The 22,966-nt window shown below is 41.9% G+C and overlaps 1 protein-coding gene and 1 pseudogene across 2 annotated transcripts in view; one reads left to right on the forward strand and one right to left on the reverse strand.

Moving 5' to 3' along the window:
- LOC126492996 (cytochrome P450 3A31-like) overlaps positions 1–22,966 on the reverse strand; it is a 287,886-nt gene that overhangs the window by 153,335 nt on the left and 111,585 nt on the right. The window lies entirely within an intron of this gene.
- Positions 2,768–3,702, forward strand: LOC126493000 (olfactory receptor 2AE1-like; annotated as a pseudogene).

Genomic DNA, 22,966 nt, shown 5'->3' on the forward strand with positions numbered 1-22,966 from the left:
ACAAACTTATATAATAAATCTTATATAAAAAATAAAGTTATCTGAGATTCTGTGTTTGTTTTGATGTGGTTTCTGAGCAAGAGACATGAGATCTTAATGCCGTCTTTGGAGAATGATTTTACTGAAGGGGCATTGGGAATAAGATAGAGTTGGAGGCAGCTCCATTGAATTAGGCTTGTGCTGGCGATATAGCTCAAATTCTCAATGTTAGTTGAGGAAGCCTGAAGATATAAGTTTAACCCTCCAGAACCAAGGTACAGAAAGGTATGGACTCTTATAACCCTAGTGCAGAGACAAATTAGTACATCCACTTTTAAAAAAATATATTGATTTCTCAGAAAATTGGAAATTGATTTACCTCTGTGAGGGTCCACAGTTTTTAATCCTTTCCATCTTGACTTATTCTTGCTCCTCAAGGATGAATGACAAGATGATTGACCAAGGTGTGGCTATTGGATGCCTTACTCTTTAGAGGCCAGTCAACAGGAGGTTTTGACTTAGGGTGTGTTTGCCAGGTGTTTCAAGATGTAAGGAGATAATTACTCTTCTTTCTCTTGGTGTCATGGGAGTCTTGTACCCTCTCCTTTTGTTTGGGGTTATTTAAGGACTAAGAGTAATAAGCTTGGGACTTTTTGGTTCTTTTTTTTTTTTTTTTGGCCTTTTGCTACAGTGTTCACTGGAAGCTCTCCTGACTATATCTTCTTATTCTAATTAATTAATTAATCAATTTTTTAAAAAGAAAAAACTGTTTATTTCATTTTACATACCAATCTTATTTCCCGCTCTCTTACCTTCTCCAATTCCCTTCACCTTCCAACCATTCCACCCCCATCCACTCCTCAGAGAGAGTAGGGCACATTGCTTTGAGAAAGGACCAAGGCCTTTCCTATTATATTGACACTGAGCAAGGTATGCATCCAAAGTGATTAGGTTCCAGAAAGCCATTATAAGCAGTAGAGATGAATCCTGGTGCCACTACCAATGGACACACAGTCTGTCTCATCCATACAGCTGTCATCCACATTCAAAGTTCTAGTTTGGTCCTATCCTAGTTCCTTTCCTGTCCAGATAGAGTCAGTGAGCCCTATTAGCTCAGGTAAACTGTTTCAGTGGTGTCCCCCTCAAGGTCTTTACTGTTTTGCTCATATTCTCACTCCTCCCACTCTTCGACTGGACTTTGGGAGCTCAGTTCAGTGCTTTGATGTGGGTCTCTGTCTCTGCTTTCATCAGTTGCTGAATGAAGGTTCTATGATGACATTTAAGATAGTCACCAATCTGACTACAGGGCAAGGCCAGTTCTGATACTCTCACCACTTTTGCTTAGGGTCTTATCTGGGGTCATCCTTGTTGATTCCTGGGAATTTCTTTAGTGCCAGGTTTCTTGCTAGCCTCATAATCCCTTCCTCCATCAAAATATCTCTTGTTTTGCTCTCTGTCTCTGTCCTTCCTCCATCTCGACTATTCCATTCCCTCAAGCTTTCCTCCCCAGTCCCCTTCTCCTCTCCTCCTCCCCTTCTGCACTGCCTTCACCCCACACCCATGCTCCCAATATTGTCAGCAGAGCTTGTGTGTTTCTCCTTTCCAGGGTGATCTACATATGTTTCTCTTAGGGTTCATCTTGTTACTTAGCTTGTCTAGGGTCATTCACTAAGGGCTCTTTATCCTTTGCTTTACTGTTGGTATTCACTTATGAGTAAGTACATACTTTGTTCATCTTTCTGGGTCTGGGTTACCTTACTCGGGATGCTTTCTTCCATCCATTTGCATACAAATTTCAAGATGTCATTGTATTTTACTGCTGAATAGTACTCCATTGTGCAAATGTACCACATTTTTTTTCTTTGGTTAAGGGCGTCTAGATTGTTTCAAGGTTCTGGCTATTACAAATAATGTTGCTATGAACACAGTTGAATGAATGTTCTTGTAGTGTGATTGATCATTCTTTGTGTATATGCATAAGAGTGGTATTTCTGGGTCCTGAGGTAGGTTGATTTCCAATTTTCTGAGAAACCACGATACTGATTTCCAAAGTGGTTATACAAGTTTGCATTTTCATCAGCCTGACTATCTTCTGTCATTTGGCTATTTCTTTCTTCAATCTACATTCCTCTACTCTGTGTACAAGTTTATATTCTCACCAGCCTGACCGTATCTTCTGTTTTTTGGTCTATTTCTTCCCACAATCCACATTCCTCTACTCTGAAACATACAGACTCATCAGGACAGACTTAACATACCTCAAAACTTAACTTTACTACTCCTGAACATACATTTAAAGGATACTCTATCATTTCACAAGGACACCAGCTCAACTATACCCACAACAGCTTCATTTATAATAACTAGAAACTGGAAATGACCTAGATATCTCTCAACCATAGACTGGACAAGGAAATTGTGGCACATTTACACAATGGAGTATTACTCAGCTGGTAAAAACAATGACATATGAAAATTTGTGGGAAATTACTGCAACTGGTAAAAATCATGCTGAGTGAAGTAACACAGACCCAGAAAAACAAACATGAATTATTGTTATGTATAAGTGAATATTAGCTGTAAGCAAAGCATACCCATTCTATAATTCACCTACACAGAAAAGCTATATAACAAAGAGGGCTCCAGGCGACCATTGTATGAATCTCCCTGGGAAGGGGAAACAGAATAGACATCTTGTGTTGAGGAGAGGGTGGGGGTATGGCAACAAATGGTGGGAGGTGAGGGATCAAATGCAGAAAGGATGGAGGTAGAGTGTACTTGTTGGAACATGTGTGGGTGGAATCAGATCTCCCTGGAAGACTTCATCCTTCAAGGGCTCTTTGATGAGTCCTTCAACCACCTTTGTCTTTTCCTCCTGATCATGCTGGTGTTCCTTACTGCAGTGAGTGGCAACAGCCTCACCATCCTCCTCATCTGCGCTGATCCCCATCTTCACACACCAATGTACTTCCTGCTTAGCCAGCTGTCCCTCATGGATCTGATGCATGTCTCCACAACCATTCCCAAGATGGCGACCAACTACCTGTCTGGCAAGAAGTCCATCTCGTTTGTGGGCTGTGCCACCCAGCACTTCATGTACCTGTGTCTTGGTGGTGCAGAGTGTGTCCTCCTGGCTCTCATGTCTTATGACCGCTATGTTGCCATCTGTCACCCCGTACGCTACACTGTGCTCATGAGCAGAAGAATGGGAGTGATGATGGCTGTCATGTCATGGTTGAGTGGATCTGTGAATTCCCTAATCCACACATCCATCTTGATGAGTTTCCCTTTCTGTGGTTCAAGAATCATCCACCACTTCTACTGTGAACTTCCAGCTGCTTTGAAGTTGGTGTGTGGGGACATTACTGTGTATGAGAGCACAGTGTACATCTGCACAGTTTTCCTTCTTCTCCTCCCCATCATTCTTGTCTCTACATCCTATAGATTCATTCTGCACAGTGTCATTCAGATGCGCTTACCTGGGAGTAAGAGAAACTCTTTGCCATATGCAGCTCTCATCTCATTGTGGTTTCTCTTTGGTATGGTGCCTCCATATTCTCCTATATGAGGCCCCATTCCCAGAACATTCCATTGCAAGACAAAGTTGGTTTTGTTTTATATAGCATTATTACTTCTACCCTGAATCCCCTGATTTATACTTTGAGGAATAAGGATGTTGCTAAGGTTCTGAAGAAAGTGTTAAGGAGAGATCTTCTCACCTAATTACTACCATTGTAGGTTTTTGGAATATATTTTTGAATATGATTCGCCTTAAACTGAGCAAATTCCTGATGATTTTTGACTAGTGCGCAAATAACATGGATAATGTGTAACTGTACTATTCTAATATGATATCCATCATCGAACCTGGTAGAATTGCTTTTCTGCCTTCTTGGACCCTTACCATAAACTTCTGGTTCTAAGAATGGCACAGTGTATTCTAGAAAACATCCTAAGTGCTTGAAAATCAACCAAACCTGTTGAAATAGGAGCGGCAGGGCTGCTTCCCCGGCACCCGGCCACCCGCATGGCTAGCTTATGCCCCGAAATAATTACACGGAAACTGTATTCTTTCAAACACTGCCTGGCCCGGCTAGTTCCAGCTTCTTATTGGCTAGCTCTTACATATTGTTCTAACCCATTTCTAATATTCTGTGTAGCCCACGAGCTGGCTTACCAGGGAGGATCTTAACCTGCGTCTGTCTGGAGCGGGAGAATCATGGCGACTTCTCGACTCAGCTTCTTTTTCCCAGAATTCTCTTCTGTCTACTTCACCTACCTAATTTTCTGTCCTATGAGGGCCGAGGCAGTTTCTTTATTATTAAGAAATCACTCCCACATCACAAACCACAAGAGCTAATCCTTTCTCAGGAAGAGGAACTTGGCCACCTGTCCACACATGCAGTACCCTTCCCTTTATAATTTTCTAACCCAACAGAACTTCCCTAGCTAGTAACAGAAGCACTCTTATTACTTGCAGAAGGCCTGGGCCCTTCTTAGGTTTTCCACAGTAAGGGTGTAACTCCTGTTAAACAGTCTTCTGACTTCAGATTCCTTTGGTTTGCCATCTGTTTTTTAATACAAACACTGTTGGGTACATACCATGAAACTCCTGAAGAACTAAAGAAATGTAAAGCCAAAACCAAAACCCAACCTAAATAACGTTTTGAAAGGAGGCATAGGGAATGCAGCTCAGGTGGGAGTGTTTATTTAGCATTCTCAAAATCCTGGCTTGAATCTCCAGGAGTGCTTTTTTTTTTTTTTTTTTTTTTTAATTTTATTGTCCTGAGTTTGATTGTTTCTTTTCAATTACTCTTTCTGAGTATTATTTTTTCTTATTTCTTTAGAAATAAGTGTGTCTTTAATGTATTGATGGAAGAACTCTAGTTTTTTGATGTAGATACATAGTGGTTTGAACTTGTCTCTTAAAATTGGATCCATTATATCCCACAAATTTGGATTTTTTTTCACTTTCATTCAATTCTAAAAATTTTTGTATTTCCTTCTTCATTTCTGTCTAGGACCTAATTTCATCCAGTAGTGAGTTGTTCAGCTTCTGTGAGTTTGTATATTTTCTAGTCATCTACCATAAATCAATTCCAAAAGCCTGTGAATCATAGCATTAGGTGTAGAGACAACAGCTACTTATTTCTCAGTTGTTTGCATTAGACAGTTTTCTGTTGCTAAGAGACCAGAGACAAAGAAGCTCAAGGGAGAAACTTTTTGGCTAATTTTCTCATGGTTTCTGCCCATAGCATTTGGATCTGTAGTTTTTATGTCTGTGGGGAGTCACGGATACATGGTAGAGCATAGCTGATCACCTTATGGCAGTCAGAAAGAGAGAAAGAAGGAGTTAAGAAAGAAAATATACCCCTCAAGAGCCTGGCTCCTGAGCCCACTCACTCCAACATCAGAGGCAGCATCTTTTAGTAAACAGAGATGTTCTGGTGAGAGGATGAAACCATGCCATCTAGTCTCCATTTTGTATCTCAGTTTTGGGTTGGATTTTTGCTCAACTCTGCATGTACACATGAGAATCACGTAAGAAGCAATCAGATAAATAATAATCCTTATTCAAGGCTGAAGACACCGAGGTGGTTAAGATATTTTCAGGATTTATGGGGACACAATAAGGAGCATGTTGCCAGTGGCCAGGTTTGCATCATCCTGCTCCGCATCACTGGGGCACAGCCCAGAATTCCCTAGTCGTATTGTACTAACTCTAAAGGAATTAGCTCTGTCTTACTGTTAGGACTTTTCTGTGAGTCACATTCTCCTCCTTTCATCTTGGATTCCCAAAAACAACAGGCATGACTAATAATTGTCTTTCTACTAGAGGTGAAACCGCCCCCAAGCAATACTCTTTTTTATTGTTCTCAGTCGTGTGTGGCCAATCATGAGAAAACATCTAAACAACAAGACTGCTTGATTGTGTGTGCTTCTTGCCTCCCACCTCTTATTCCCTATTGTTGTTCCTTCTGAATGTGGGTCCCTGGACAACAGTACTGAGGATGGTTGGTGTCCTTTCCGCTTTTTCCTGGTATTACTATAACAAACCTATTACTTTCATATTTCACTACTTTTCCATTCTTGTTTTCATGTCCAGACTCAAACTTTTAGGAACCCCCAAAGCCAGCCCTTCCTGGCAGAGGATGGCAGTAGCACAGTTAGTAGCGCATACTGAAGTCTTCCGTACTTCTTAGTCGTCTGTGAAACTATGGATCACTATGGTAGACTGATCCACTGATGAGGTCAGAGCCCTCATGGGCAATCACTTCCCAAAGGCTTTGTGTCTAAACTCTGTCACACTGAGACTCCAGCTTTTGATATTTGAACACTTGAGGTTGTTGTAGATCTCAGTGATACCACCGTGAAAATAGAAGAGGGATTATCAGAGTGAAAAGTGGCTGATGGGAGCAAAGAGGAGTGGGCAGAAGGAGAATGGATTGATATGATCAAGTAGGCATATGATGTGGTATCAGCAAACCTTATTAAGCTGTACAATTAAAGAAAACAACTGGCCAGTAACCCCAAGTGATCCTTCCTGTCTTTCTCTCCCATTATTGGTGTCACAGGCATGACTTTTTTTGTTCCTTTTGTTTTTTGAGACAGGGGTTCTCTGTGTAATAATTATGGCTTCCTGGAACTCACTTTGTAGATCAGGCTGGCCGCAAACTCACAGGGATCCACCTGCCTCTGCCTTCTGAATGTTGGGATTAGATGCATGAACCACCACCATCTGGCATAGGCATGGCTTTTTATGCTTGGATTTTAGGGGATCCAATTTAGAGCCTCAAGCTTATGTGGTGATCAACCCATTCACTGAGTTTTTTCACCTAGCCTGGTTTTACATTTTAAGAGTGTTGGGTCCAGGGGGGTCGCACAGAGATGAGAATGCCACCAAGTCTAATAAACCAGATGCAAACTTTATTCCAGAAACCAGATTCTAGGAAAACCAGAAGCAAACTTAAAAGTAAAAAATAAAAAACACTGCAGGGCACAGAAGCTTATCAGCTAGCTGGGACTACAGCCAGAGATAGTCTTTGTTAAGCTGTGGCAAAAGGCCAGTTTCTGAACCTACTTTTTATTGTAGGGGCACCAAGCATTAGCTCTTAAAAAAGGAATCTTTATAATCTTGCCTTGACCCGGAGGTCAGTTAACATAGACCCTAAGGAGGGGAGTGAGTTTTAGCATCAATGGGTAACTAGGCAGCTATCATGAAATATGTTTTAGAGTAGATTACAACAAAAGTCACTCATTGCAAGAAAACAGATGTCTTTAGCAATTAGTCAGAAAAGGGACTGCTAGTAATACTAGAAGGTTAATAAATTTAGAATTAATCGGTTCTTAGGCTGAGAACTTAGAAGATGGCAGAAAGCTTTTCACACTATCCCAAGGTAAAACTCAGATACAGACTGCCATACTTTATAACCTCCATTATCAGAGCTCAATAATTAAACCATTGTTTGTATTTGCCCACTGTCTCCTGGTACCTCCTGACAGCTGTATACTGGAGTCCTATGCCTACCCTTTGGTGGTGGTGCCAGTTTTCCATAACAGAGACAGTGTCTAACCCAGAAGTCACATATCTCTGTCTCCTAAAGGTTAACTCAGTTCACATTTGTCATTTTTCAAGGATGTCCAGGACACTAATCTCAATTTGCAGGCAGAAGCTCTGGCCATGTAAATAGAACAGCCAGTTGTAAAATGAAATGACCTAAGCTGACGGAGGTGTTCCCAAGCATCCGAGAAAATAGCTCACTGTGAATGACTGATCCTTGATCTGCTGAGAAAGCTGCTGATAGTCTGTTCTCATTCTCCTAGACTTATAACTTTATATTTCTTTATTTATACATTCTTATTTCTGGATTTTCATTTTCTTATTCTTAGACTCTTCAAAAAGTATAAAAAGGGTTTTGGATTTGAGTGAGCTCATTAAGTTGTCAACAGTTAGGACACATTAATTCCTTCTTGTTTTCATGTATTCTGTGCTCTTTGATTGGGAGGGCAGAAAGGGAGCGTCCACACAGTGTCCCTACACTGCCGTGACTTGACTCCTGGTTTGGCCCTGCCATGATCAGAATGAGTATTAGTTCTAGAAGACACATGCTCTGTGGGGGGATCACAGGCAAGAATCTGAACACCAACCAGATTGCTGGAGTTCCAGGCCCCCTATGGTGAGAGCCGGAAACTGGATTTCATTTTTCTGCAAGAACAGCAAACAGGCCCTGTGCAGTGGCCCTTGTCTTTCATACCAGCACTTGAGATGTAGACTTAGGTGAATTTCTGTATGTTTAACGCCAGCCTGCTGGTCTACATAATGAGGTTGAGGCCAGCCTGGGATACATAGTGAAATGCTGTCTAAAATAAGTAAATAAATAAATACCCCCCCCCAAACCAAACAACAACAACAACAACAACAAAGCAATTATTCTTACCCACTGAACCATCTCTTCATTCCCTTCAATTTTATGTTTTGAACCAGTGTCTCTCACTCAATTAGAGACTTACTGATTAGGTTAGGTTGATGGACCAGTGATCCTTAGAGATATGCCTGTCTTCACCAGGCTGGGGTTACAGGCACACAACTATATGTGAATTTTTGTGTATGTTCTGAGGATGTGAACTCACATCCTGGTGCTTGCATGGAAGTCACTTTGTTAACCGAGCTATCTCTCAAGCTCCTCCCTTTTTGGGTAGAGTCTCATGTATCCATGTTGACTTCATACTTATTGTATAGCAGATGGTGACTTTGAACTCCTGATCCTTTACCTCCCAAGGGATTACAGGTTTGTCCCACCATGCCAGGTCATATCATGTACCTGGGATCAAATTCAGGGCTTTGGGCATAATAGACAAACACTATACCAATTGAATCATATCTCCAGTCCCAACTAGATGAATTAAATCTCCCTCCATATTCACTTAATAGATGATGTTTTTGTGGTCATAGAAGATGGTATGTGGGGTGGGAGAGATGATTCAGCAGGTAAGAGCATTTCTCACTCTTCCAGAGTACCCAGGTTCAGTACTTCCAGCACCCATGTGGTGGCTCAAAACTACCTGTGGTTCTAGTCCCAGGGGATTGGTTGCTCACGTCTGATTTCCTAGATCATCAGGAATGCTCGTGGTGGACACATATACATATGATGCAAACACTCACATGGTGTGGGAAGTCCTTCCATCTGTGTGTTGCTTTTATTGGTTAATGAATAAAGCTGGTTTTGGCCAATGGCTTGACAGAGTAAAAGCAGGCGAGAAATCTGAACAGACATGTAGAGAGAGAGAGTAGGTGGAGCCAAAAAGAAGCCATGTAGCCACTATAGGAGACAGACGCCTCCACTGGAGCCTGCTGAAACTTTGTTGGTAGGCCATGACCTCATGGTGATACACAGATTAATGGAGATGGGTTAGTTTAGGATATGAGCTAGCTAAAAATATGCATAAGCTATTGGCCAAGCAGTGTTTTAAATAATATGGTTTCTGTGTGATTATTTTGGGTCTGAGCAGCTGGGAATGAATGAGCAGCCTCCAACTACACTCACACATACAATGAAAAAAGTCTAAAATCGTTAAAAATTGATATTGGAAAACTGCTGATAGCCACTGAAACTCAAGATTCTTTTTCCTTTTGTAATTGATTTTTATTGAGCTCTACATTTTTCTCTGCTCCCCACCTTGTTTCTCCCCTCCCCTTCAGCCCTCTCCCAAGGTCCCCATGCTCGCAATTTACTCTGGAGAGCTTGTCTTTTCCACTTCCCATGTAGATTAGAACTATGTAAGTCTCTTGTAGGGTCCTTATTGTTGCCTAAGTTCTCTGGGATTGTGATTTGTGGGCTGGTTTTCTTTGATTTATGTTTAAAAACCATCTATGAGTGAGTATATGTGATAATTGTCTTTCTGTGTTTGGGTTACCTCACTCAAAATATTTTCTAGCTCCATCCATTTTCCTGCAAAATTCAAGATGTCATTATCTTTTTTCCACTGTGTAGTACTCCATTGTGTAAATGTACCAATTTTTCCTTACCCATTCTTTGGTTGAGAGGCATTTAGGTTGTTTCCAGGTTCTGGCTATGACAAACAATGAGCACATGTCCTTGTGGCAGATTGAACATCCTTTGGATTATATACCCCAAAGTGGTATTACTGAGTCTTGAGGAAGGTTGTTTCTGAATTTTCTGAGAAATTGCCACACTGACACCCAAAGGGGCTGGACCAGCTTGCATTCTCACCAGCAATGCAGAAGTGAAAGTCAAGTTTTGACATCTGTAAAATATGTATAGCATCATGATTCTATGTGACATTGCACGGTGAAACTAAAAAAACTGACAGCAATGTATGAGAAGTAAGTGAAATTTCAACCCTAGTTCATCTGTTTCCATGTGTGCCTTTAATATTCAAGATCATATCCATTTCTTTTCACAACTTTGTGTAGAGTTTTGCCATCCCAGATATTCCACAGGTAAGTTACATGTGCATTTTTAATCAAGCCCACTTCCTCTACAGACATCTTATGAAGGAGAAGTGGTGTACCTAGTCCATATGACATTCAGACATTGAACCTTGAGTTGAGTCTGCTTGCTCCATAGCTGTCATTCACATCATATGGTAGGAGACACAACCCTGTCCCTACAGTCTTGTCTGCCATTCCCGTTGCCTGATGCTGACTGATCTCATCTGTAGCAGATGTTGTAGATGCCCATCTCCAGCATCTGGGGTGTAGGAACCAGTATTGGCTCAGGAACTCCAAGACCAAGTTCTCAGCACAAGGGAGATTTATTTGCCCCAGAGGGACAAAGGGCAGGAAATAAGAGACAAAGACAAGAGATAGAGTACTAAGAAGAAAAGGAAAAGGAACAAAGAGGAGGAAGGGGTTTTTGTCTTGGTGTGATAAAGGATTTCCTTTGACAGAGAGGAAACAGATGTAGCAAGTGGTGGTTTACAAAGCTAAAATGGGAAACCCTGTGTTAGGATGAGGTGTTTAATTTTAATTGCACATGTTAATTAAGTGAGCCAAAGGAGGCTTTAATTGCTGCACTTCAATACTTTGATAGCTGGAGCTCAATATTTGCCTCACAAGGTGGGAGTGATCAAATAAGGGACTAGAACTTGGTGCTAGCTTTAGGAAAGTAATCTAATGGATTTTTGACAAGGCAAGGAATTTGGGGAGAAGGATGAAGCCTCCTGGAGCCATGTTTGCCATGCTTGGGCTGGCCAGAGCCTTGGGGTGGGGGATTCTGTCACAGTACTCTTTTCTCTCTGAGTTCCACCTGCTGCTCCTCCAGGCTTTCTGCTCTTACAGACGACTGAAGTTTGGTGCCCAGCATCCATGTTAGGTGGCTCACTCACTCATGGGTGTGCATGTTCACCCACCCCCAACATGACTGAAAATAAAGTAAAACCTAAAACGAGCCTATGTGGAATGCTTGTCTCTCTGAACCTGACTTATTTTGCTTTATGTTGAGATCTCTGGCTCCATCTACTTTCCTGACAATGATAGGATACATGAGAAGATGTAGAAATAAACTTATACAGCTATACCTGATATAGGAGAAGAGCAGGGAAGGAGGTTCCAGAGGCATCAAGACTGGCATAAGGGAAAACCAATAGTAGAGGAAGGGTAGAAACGCCTCTCTCTTAGTAACTGCTCTACTACTGTGAAGAGACACCATGGCCAAGGCAACTTAGTCTCAGAGAGTGAGTCCATGATCATCATGGTGGGGAGCATGGCAACCATGGCACTGGAGCAGAGCTGAGAGTTTACATCCAATCCTCACGGCAACGAGAGGATGGCTAACTGGGAGTGGTGTGTCACTCCAGTGACAAACCTCCTCTAACAGGGCCACATCTTCTATTTCTTCCCAAACAGTTTCACCAACTGTGGAAGAAGTGTTCAAGTATATGAAACTGCAGGGACTGTTCTCAGTCAAATAACCTCTGACTACAGGCTATATGCAACAAAACAGAATGTCACACACAGAGACACATACAGACACACAAATACACACAGACACATACACATACCTCCAAAAATAACTCAGAAAGTACTATGTAAATAGTCTATAAAGGAGTGGGGAAACTCTCATGTTCCAGGGTCTTTGAACCTTGGGCCCCTCCCAGCTCTCTGAACCATTTCCAAGGAGGAATAAATTAGGTTGAGGAAGCCACAGGGAGCAAGTCTGAAAACAGCATTCAGCCATGGGCTCTGTTTTCATTTCTTTCTCTGTCAGGAGCCATTTCCTCCTAAAATCATTACAGGAACCATCACCCTGGGGAGTCTGCAGAGAACCCCACACCCATAATTATGTTAAGAATCATTCTATTGACAGAACCTGCCCCACACCCAATTAGCTGTTATCTGTTAGCGGAACCCACCTCACATTCCAGCTATCCAGGGAACTAGGTGTGTCAACTCATGACTTCCGGGCCAAAGAATCATCACCTAACCTCCTGGCCTACGTGACCTGGACCACGTGGCAAGATCCCGTGCCCTGCCTCCCAAGCCCTCATCCAGGGGCTATATAAGTAGCAACCAGGACCCTAATAAATGGAGGCTGTGACAAACTTAGCATGGCCTCCTCCTTCTTTTCTAGCCCGTTCTCTTCCAGATAGCACCCCTCCGTGATCCTGGAGTAACTGATTGCAGGGTGGGTTACAACCTCTAGACTGAGTAACCCACTCAAGGCAATCGACATTCCTCCAGATTTATACCTTGTCTTTATGGCCTGACTTCCTTTCATGATGGTCTACAAGGTGTAATAAACCCCTTTCCCAGATTATTTTTGGTAATAATGTTTTTATCACAACAGAAAGCAAACAAGGACAAAACTTTTAGAGGAGAATTAAAGCCAATGATTTCACTTGAATTTCTGATAAATAGCCATTGCCTTTGCCCTTGGTAATAATTAAATCACTGGTCACAAATTTTTCCTGGTTAATGTTTCTTACCAAATGAACTCAAAGATCAAATTGGGCACGTACATGGTACCATGCCAACCACTAAGTTAGAGAGTACATCTGACTCTTGGGACTGTGGATGGGGCACCATGGTGTTTTCATTGTCTGGCAAGATAACCCAAAACCCTTTCCCAGTACTTGAGCACCACAGACTGGCCTTTTGAATCACAACTGGGTGGGGGGGAAGGAGCTCATCAGGCTTAGCCCTGCAAGGTGCAGCACACACAGCTGCGAATAAACCATGAAAGAGTCTTGTTTAAAGAAAGTGCAATGGACCTGATCCCAAACCTTTCCATGGAAACTTTGGTGCTCCTGGCTACCAGTCTGGTGCTCTTGTACCATTAAGTAAGCCACCCAGGCTCCTCTCCTTAGCAATCAGGACTTGGGAATGTGAACTGGATAATTCTTTCCTCTCCCTGTTTGTAAAGTCCAAGGAGAAAGTGAAGGGGACCTTTCTTGGGTGTGGGATTCTACAAAGACCTAAGATGTTACTGTAATGATTATTAAAAGTTGCTGTGGGATCCCCGGCAGTGCTGGGGCACGAGACCACAAGGCAGGTCTCCAAAGGTGGCTGGTTCCCAGTGGCATCCCCGGCCTGCGAGCCATGTGGCGGTGGCAAGCAAGAGACAGATAGGCACACCATGCATAGTGAAGTTGGACATTTATTAGGTGGGTTATGGAGGGGATAGGAAATGGGAGAAAAGGGAAGAGAGAGAGGGGGGGGGAGTGGGGAGAGGCAGAAGCTGCTTCTTCCAGAGGAAGATGGAGAAGAAAGACCAAGGCTGCAAGTAGCAAGGGAATGGGCATGACTTGTCTCTTAAAGAGACAGATCATTACAGTTATTGTTGATCTTAAGCAAATCCCCCCAAGGGGATAAATGTGTATTACTCTTCTACTCAACTCCCCTTTCTGTGGATAGAGAATTAAGAGGCCTCAGTTAGATTTGGGTATCCTTTGATTGTGTCTTAGCTTTTCTCCACATTAACCAACTGGTGCTCAGCAGAAGCAGATTACAAATAACTGGTCTCTGTGCATGATGGGAGGCCTCTTCTTCAAGGTGTCATGATTGTAGGGATGGGAGGAGCTTTTGTGTCATCTTCAGCCAAAATTCTCTTATGCAGGAGATGTATAGTGCTGTCTTGTGTGCAATTGGCTAGTTTCTACTCCCGTGTCTCACCTCTAGGACCATTTACACAGTGCCCCTAGTGTATCCAGGCCATATGATAGGCTCAGATTATTCCTTGTTTTGCTACCCTTCCCTGGAGCTCTCTGTCTTCTCCAAACTCAGTCTTTCTACCTATAATATGCTGAACTATTTGCTTCTAAGTGATGGCTCTTTTTTATATTACATTAGGTCATTTTATTTTATGTCAATGTTTAGCCTGCATTTATGTGCACATACATGTGTATTTGTTGCCCGTGGAGGTTGGAAGAGGGCATCTTATTCCTCAGACCTGGAGTTGCATACAAGATGGCTGTAAGCCACTGTGTAGATTCTGTAATTGAACCCGGGTCCTCTGCCAGAGCAACAATTGCTCTTAACCACCGAACTGTCTCTCTAGTCTCCATAATGATGAATCTTTAGAGCAAAGGAGACCTGAATTTGTTTTTTTCCCTTCACCATTTCCCTTCAAGTGTATAGCATCAGTATAAGAAGTTACTCCTTCCCAGCTATGAGATCTACTGGCCTCCTCAAACAGCAGATACTCTGAAACAATTAGGATCGTAAATATTTTCCCCCTAGATTTTACTGGGAGCATCAGCAAGAACATCCATGGCAGGATTTCTTTTAAATGAAGGGATTCCTGTGAGGACAGGAAAGAGGTTACCCTGAGTTCCAGAACTCAAAGCAAATGTGGCCATGGCCCCCAGATCATTCATTATACTGCAATTGTTCTCAGCCTGTGGGTCGTGACCTGCTTTGAGGTTGAACAACCCTTTCTCAGGGGTTGAATATCAGGTATCTTGCTTATCAGATATTTACATTATGATTCACAACCATAGCAAAATTACAGTTACAATGTAGCAACAAAATATATCAGGGACCTTGAATACCAGCCTCAGCACCCCCACAGGATCCTACTAAGATTCTCTATGACAGGCAAAAATTGTCTGGGGCAAGGGATCTGAGGGGTGAACAAATGACTGACTGGAGCACAAGCCTCCTGCATTTTTTCTTTATTCATTTTGGAAGGAAGGGAAGAAGACTGGAAAAACAAGGGCCATTCTCCACAAAGCTTCCCCTTTATAGAGGCACACAGACAAGTTGGCAATTCCATAGGCAGTAACAATATTATCAAGCATGCCTTTTCACAGAGTCACAAAAGAACAGGTGGATCTGACAAGGTTCCTACATTCTCAGTGGGGGCCTGACTGGATGCTGAAAACACAGCTTTGGTAGCCGTAGTAACCCACGGGCTTGATTTGCATTAGTATGGAGCTGGTGAATTAAAGGGAATCTCTTTTGGGGACTTTGCTTTCCTCTCCAGCAGGGTGCCCAAGTGAGAGGTTTTCTCTCTGAAGCTAGTTTTAGCACCTCAGGCCTTTTCCTTGTATAAACAGTTAATTTCCTGGGCTATGAACTTATGTTACTCAAAACCAAGGTGAAGGGTAAATACAGAATATTAGTAATTTGTTAAGTTGGAGCAGAAGCCCAGTAGTTTACACCTTCCTGAGTCTGCTGTTAGAGCAAACGTATGGGCTCCCTGTTTGAGGCTGCTTTCTTATCAGTGAGTGCTGTCCATAAAGAAAGTTGTGGGGGCCTGGTTTCATGTAGATCTTGGCTATGAGAACAAAGGTTTTCCTGAGTGAATGCTTTCACACCAGGGCTTCACTGTGTGGGGGAAGGTATCTGGTTGCCCTACAGGAAAAGTCAGGTTTATACACTGCTGGGATACTACAGAAGGGAGATTTATATACTACTGGAATATTATCTATAATAATAGGGAGAAATATCATGATTTCACAAGATTTATATAGAACTGACAGTGACTTATCCAAAAGACAAGTGTTCCCACAGCTCTGCTGAAATGGGTTTCTCCATATGGAGTGTCCATACTCCTGTGGATTAGTCCAATAGATCTGTCACCTGTACATTTGCTGTATTATACTCATGGGCTCACCACAATTCCCCTTCTTTGGTATAATAAGTGCACCATGTGTATATCTCTCTGGGCAATGAATGTTATTCCTTGGAAACTACAGCTCCCAGACTTCTCCTGGATTACCGTCACCTGTGCGCGCTGGCGCGCCCAGGTGAAGACCATTACTCCCAGATAACCTTGCGCCCCCAGTTAAAAGCGAGCGCTCCACGAGGTTTTGCTCTCTTACTCCTTTGGTCCTTTTCCCCCCCCACCCTTGTGTGTCTTGCACGTCCCACCCCTTACCGTGTTTCCCTCTCCCCATTAAACGCACCCACGTGGGAGCCGCGTGTCTGTCTCTTCCTTTGCGTTCGTCTATCCTGTGTTTGTCCACACACCCACGCCGCCCCGCCGCCGTTTTTAAAGGAATAATAATGAATAATATGGGTAATTAAAGGTTTGAGGATGACTGGAAGAATAATAATTTTAAAATTAACCATCAATAATCTATTTTGATGGCAAGATGAGAACTGGTTTGGCCATCTTGTAGATGAGTTGTATGATTTTATTCTATCTCTTATCCACAGTAGACAGAGGAGTAATATAAAAGCTATAATAATTATTATAACATGATGTGGCTAAGTGTGCCTAAAAGTTGTAGGTGTTGAAAAGTTTTTGCACCCCTCTCTGCCGACGTAATAATCTGAATCAGACCAAATAAAACTGAATTAGAAAAAGCTCAGGTTTAATGGATCTCAAGGCTCCTGGATGGCTTTCCAGTACCCCAGAGAGTGGCTGGGGAAGGAAGACTGGAAAACCAAGTGTTTGCTCTCTGGGCTACAATTTAAATACCCGGTAGGAGTGGTCTTGACCATCTCTGGGGAGGGAATTCATTTGGCGGGCTTTCTCAGGGGTGGAGTCTGAACTCAGTGCCAAGTAGGTGGGGTCCTTCAGAGTAACAGCTCTTTAGACTCCTTCAAGGCCCAGTTAAGGAACTACAGCCATCAAAGGGAAAAATGAAGGGGATCTAAGGAAAAACAATTAACTCACAGACAATATTTCCTCAATATGTCTCTTTATTTTTCTCTCTTCCTTGTACTCTATTCTTCTGTCTTCACTGTCTGTAATTTCTTAGCTCTAATTCTTCTCAATCCTGATTCCATTTCCAATTTTCTGCTATCTTCTGTTCCCATTTCTTCCCTTGTCCAATAAGGAAGCAACCAGAGAGGGATAGGTAGACACATTTGTTTTTAAGTTAGAGGTAAATGCAACCATTTTAGTGGCCCTTTCTGCCATGAGCAGGCAGTGGAAGTGTACTGAGTAGGAAGTCTAACAAGACTCCATGGTTATTATAATCTACATGAGGAGCTACTGAGAATTAAATTCCTCTTCCATAAGAGCCAAGGAAACTTTTGCTTTAGGTGTTAGCTTCTGTGGTGGCCTGGGATTTGGGTCACCATAGAGAATGTTGTATAAAGGCTTGAATACAGCCATGGGCATCTCTATAAAGGAGCAAATCCAATTAATATTTTAAAGCAGCCTTTGAATGACATTTAAAGTTCTTTCGGGAACTCACCAAGGCCAGCTGGCCTGGGTCTGAAAAAGCATGGGATAAAACCGGACTCGCTGAATATAGCAGACAATGAGGACTACTGAGAATTCAAGAACAATGGCAATGGGTTTTTGATCCTACTGCACGTACTGGCTTTATGGGAGCCTAGGCAATTTGGATGCCCACCTTACTAGACCTGGATGGAGGTGGGTGGTCCTTGGACTTCCCACAGGGCAGGGAACCCTGATTGCTCTTTGGGCTGACGAGGGAAGGGGACTTGATGGGGGAGGGAAATGGGAGGTGGTGGCGGGGAGGAGAAAGAAATTTTTAATAAATAAATAAAAATTAAAGTTCTTACATGATCCATTTGTAATTGGGAAGGCTGGGGAGAAATAAATTCTGTGTAGATGACATGCCCCAAATAAGAAAAAGGTGGCTGAATTTGGATTTTCTTAGGAGCCACCTGAAGCCCACATAATGTTAAATTATTGAGCCCGAAATTATAGTATCTCTTGCAAATAGGCTCTATCAGCATGAGAAATCTGTATAGTGAAAAGGTATACATCAGAGTACTTTTTACGAGCTTGTAAGAGGACTTGTATCTGCAAACTTTTGACACAAAGTTGGGCTTCTTTTCCAGCCTTGTGGCAAGGTTTTCTATCACAGATAAGGTCTCTGGCAATCAGGTAAAGGTAATCTAAAGACAAAATGCTAACAATCTCTGTGGTGCAAAGGTATGGTGAAGAAACAATCTTGCAAATTTATAACAGTGATATTAGAACTTTGGTAGATGGCCAACAGAATTGAGAGACCAGGTTGCTTTGAGTTTCAGATTAGTCTGGGGTTTCCCTTTAGCAACAGAGGGCATTTGCATCAGTTAGGAGACTGCCATCTCTATGGAAGCGGTACTTACCATCTCCTTTCCAGTGAAAACCCCCCTAACATTGCAGGCATGGTGCAGAAGGCATTTTTTGATTTATATTTTGAGGTGAAGTTGAATGTTTGTGCCAGAGCCCGTGTGAGTCCAACACAGATTCCCTAACTGGACTGGAACGGAGTCGCGAGGAATAATCAGACACAACTTACACAGTCATCTTTCACGGGGCAAGATCTCTCTCCAAAGATCTCTCATTTATTCTCCAAACAGCTTATATACCCTCACATCAATAGAGCGGGAACACATTTGACAACCAGATGCCTGAGCTCAGGTCATGTCCGCATCTAGCAGTCAGGTAGGCCATGAATTAGCATCTCTATAAGACATCCTCCAAATTACAAAGGAAGCACCAAACATCCTGACCAGTTTCAGTCAACACCTTCCCTCATGAGATCTACATTTCTAGCAAGTACATCCTTGCTTTTGTTAGGCAGAGACAGCTTGTCTGCAGAGCTACTTGATCAGCTCAGACTGGGCCTATAGCTTTTTTGCCATACTGAAATATGGGCCTACATGTTTGGGCCTGTATTACTCCCTCCTTTAGAGAAGCAATGTTTACTGGTATGTCCAAACTATCTGTTAGGAATATTTTCTAACCGAGCTCTCTGATGGCACAAAAATTCCCAATCAAACCAAATCAAAACAAGCTGAATTAAGAAATATCCAGGTTTAATGGAAGATCTGCACTCTCGGGTGGCCCCGAGGGGGAAACGGGAGGAAGAAAGGGGGACCACGTGTTCTTCTTTTGGGGGATCATTTAAGTACCTCAGGAGTGGTCCTGACCCCACCCCCAGGGAGGGGTCAGGACCTGGCCTGCTGGGATTTGAAGTCCAGACCAGGCCTGTGGGCTGAGATAGATGCCAGGGACTGGGGCCTAGGCTCCCAGCCTAACACTATCCACATGAGAAATGTCTAGATCCCATGCCTTTTGATTAGGCCTTTTTTGTTGTTGTTGTTGTTTATTTAAAGGTTGAGAGGTTGATTTAAGTTCTCGATCAGTTGCTAGAGTCTGGTTAAGTGTATTAAACACAGAATGGGTCATGGGAGGCGTGAGCTGTTCTCCTTTTTTCTTTTTTCTTTCTTTTTTTTTCAGCCCATTCTTTTTTTGTTGTTGTTGATTTTTATTGAGCTCTACATTTTTCTCTGCTCCCCTCCCTGCCTCTCGCCTACCTCCTGCAAGCCTCCCCCAAGGTCCCCATGCTCCCAAGTTACTCAGGAGATCTTGTCTTTTTCCACTTCCCACATAGATTGGATCTATGTAAGTCTCTCTAGGTATCCTCATTGTTGTCTGAGTTTTCTAGGATTGTGATTTGTAGGCTGGTTTTCTTTGCTTTATGTTTAAAAACCACCTATGAGGGAATATGTGTGAGAACTGTCTTTCTTGGTCTGAGTTACCTCACTCAAAATAATGTTATTTAGCTCCATCTATTTTCTTGCAAATTTCAAGGTTTTATTAATTTTTTTTCGGCTGTGTAGTACTCTATTATGTAAATATGCCACATTTTCCTTATCCATTTTTCTGTCAAGGGGCATTTCAGTTCTTTCCAGGTTCTGGCTATAACAAACAATGTTGCTATGAACATAGTTGAACACATGTCCTTGTGGCACGATTGAACATCCTTTGGATATATACCCAAAAGTGGTATTACCGGGTCTTGAGGAAGGTTGTTTCTTAATTTTCTGACAAATCACCACACTGACATCCAAAGGGGTTCTACCAGCTTGCATTCCCACCAGCAATGCAGAAGTGTTCCCTTTACACCACAACCTCTCCAGCATAAGTTGTCATCAGTGTTTTTGATCTTGGCCATTCTTACAGGTATAAGATGGAATCTCAGAGTTGTTTTGATTTGCATTTCTCTGATGACTAAGAATGTTGAAAATTTTCCTCAAGTGTCTTTCAGCCATTTTAAATTCCTCTGTTGAGAGTTCTCTGTTTAGGTCTGTACTCCATTTTTTATTGGATTATTTTTTTTTATGACAAACTTTTTGTGTTCTTTGTATATTTTTGAGATCAGTCCTCTGTCTGATGTGGGGTTAGTGAAGATCTTTCCTCATTCTGTGGGCTGTTGCTTTGTCTTATTGACTGTGTCCTTTTCTTTACAGAAGCTTTTCAGTTTCAGGAAGTCCCATTTATTAATTGTTTCTCTCAGTGTCTCTGCTGCTGGGGTTATATTTAGCAAGTGTTCTTTTGTGTCAATGTGTTCAAGTGTACTTCCCAATTTCTCTTCTATAAAGTTCAGTATGGCTGACTTTATGTTGAGGTCTTTGATTTATTTAGACTTGAGTTTTGTGCATGGTGATAGATATGGGTCTATTTTCATTCTTCTACATGTTGATATCCAGTTATGACAGCACCATTTGTTAAATATGCTTTCTTTTTCCCATTTGATATTTTTTGCTTCTTTGTCAAAAATCAGGTGTTTGAAGGTATGTGGATTAATATCTGCATCTTTTATTCAGTTCCATTGATCCTCCTGTCTGTTCTTATGCCGATATCAGACTATTTTCAGTACTGTTTCAAGTCAGGGATTGTGATGCCTCCAGATGTTCTTTTTTATTGTACAGGATTGTTTTGGCTATCCTTTTTTATTTATTTTGCTTTTCCATATGAAGTTGAGTAGCATTCTTTTGAGGTCTTTGAAGAATTTGGCTGAGATTTTGACAGGCATTGCGTTGAATCTGTAGATTGCTTTTGGTGAGATTGCCATTTTTACTATGTTAATTCTGCCTACCCAAGAGTATGGGAGATCTTACCACTTTCTGGTGTCTTCTTCAATTTCTTTCTTCAAAGATTTAAAGTTCTTGTCATACAAGTCTTCCACGTGTTTGTTTAGAGTTATTCCAAGATATTTTATGGTATTTATGGCTATTGTGAAGGGTGTTGATTCTCTGATTTCTTCCCCAGCCTTTTTATCATCTTTGTATAGGAGGGCTACTGATTTTTTTGAGTTAATCTTATATTCTGCTACATTGCTGAAAGTGTTTATAAGTTGTCAAAGTTCCTTGGTAGAATTTTTGGGATCACTTATGTAAACTATCATATCATCAGCAAACAGTGAGAGTTTGACTTCTTTTTCAATTTGTATTCTCTTGATCTCCTTTTGGTGTCTTATTGCTCTATCTAAATATGGAGAGAGTGGACAACCTTGTCTTGTTCCTGATTTCAGTGGAGTCACTGAGAGTTTCTCTCCATTTTGTTTGATGTTGTGCAACCCATTCTTGAATGTCCTTCCTAACAGTTTCTCAGGACTCAGAGTCCAAGGTCCCATGATTGTGGAACCAAGGGTTTACTGTCTGTGTAAAATTATGAAATTCAGTAAGTTGGTTAGAGTTAACTTTAAGGCCTTTGATCTTAAGTATATATCAGATGACTTCTACAAGAAGTTTTTTTCTCTTTAGATTAAGTTTGTCCCATAGGTAAAGATTCAGAGAGAATTTTAGGGGGTAGGAAATTTTTTTCTCTTTATTTATCACCTAATGGGATTCTGGCACCTTGGCTTCTGCAGTAACCTTCTTGGTGAGATCTCATCATAGACTGGATGGTTAGGAAGACTTCAAAATACATTTTCCCAAGAAAAGCTGTTTTGGTTAGTACAGTTTCCGACAAGAACTACCTGAAATTACTGGACACGAGTGAGAACAGATCATGAAACCCACAATGAAACCCACTGTAAGAGTTTATAAGTGAGAGAAAGAAACATGTGCAGGCCCGAGGAAGTTGGTGCAGGAGAGAGTGTGGAGCAGGCATGTCCGTCCAACTTATAAAGGCTGCCTAGTGCATGGCACAGGGCCTTATGTAGATGGGTCATGAATAGATCACATGACCATGCTGCATGTAGGTCACCTAGGGCCTGAGGGCTCTGGGTGGCTATGTAAATTGCCTGAGTGCTTGATGAGGCATGCAGGCCCATGGAACCTGGAAGTACCAGCCAAAGTGCTGGGTGATAGTAACCATAACATTTCCTTTTTCCTGGGCTAGCAAATGTTCCAATTTAGTTCTGATTATGGTCTTTCTGTGGAGCTATTTTGCATTTGTCTTTTTCCTGCATGAGCCATATTATACTTCATTTCATGAGACACCAGTAACCTGTGGTCAGAATCCCTGACTTGCAGCAAGTGCTCATGTTGCAGCATGTTGTATAACTAAGATGTTAGTTATATAACATATGGATCAGATTCTGGGTTTCTGGGCGTGCTTCCAACTATCAAGTCCAGATGATTGGGTTTAATCTTCTTTGCTTTGCCAATGCAGGTTTTATGAGGGCTGAAAACTTTTTTGACTATCATGGATCCAGACATGATCAAAACAGTGCTGGTGAAGGAATGTTATCCTAGCTTCATAAATCGGCGGGTAGGCATCTATTTAAAATATCTTAATCTTTATTTGTTTATTTATTAGGGTCTTTTTGATGCATGAATGGTTGCATGCATGGGGTATATGCACATGTGTACCTACAC

The sequence above is a fragment of the Alexandromys fortis genome, unplaced genomic scaffold (assembly GCF_014885135.2).
Source record: "Alexandromys fortis isolate MF-2015 unplaced genomic scaffold, M_Fortis_MF-2015_v1.1 scaffold_306, whole genome shotgun sequence".
Lineage (NCBI taxonomy): Eukaryota > Metazoa > Chordata > Mammalia > Rodentia > Cricetidae > Alexandromys > Alexandromys fortis.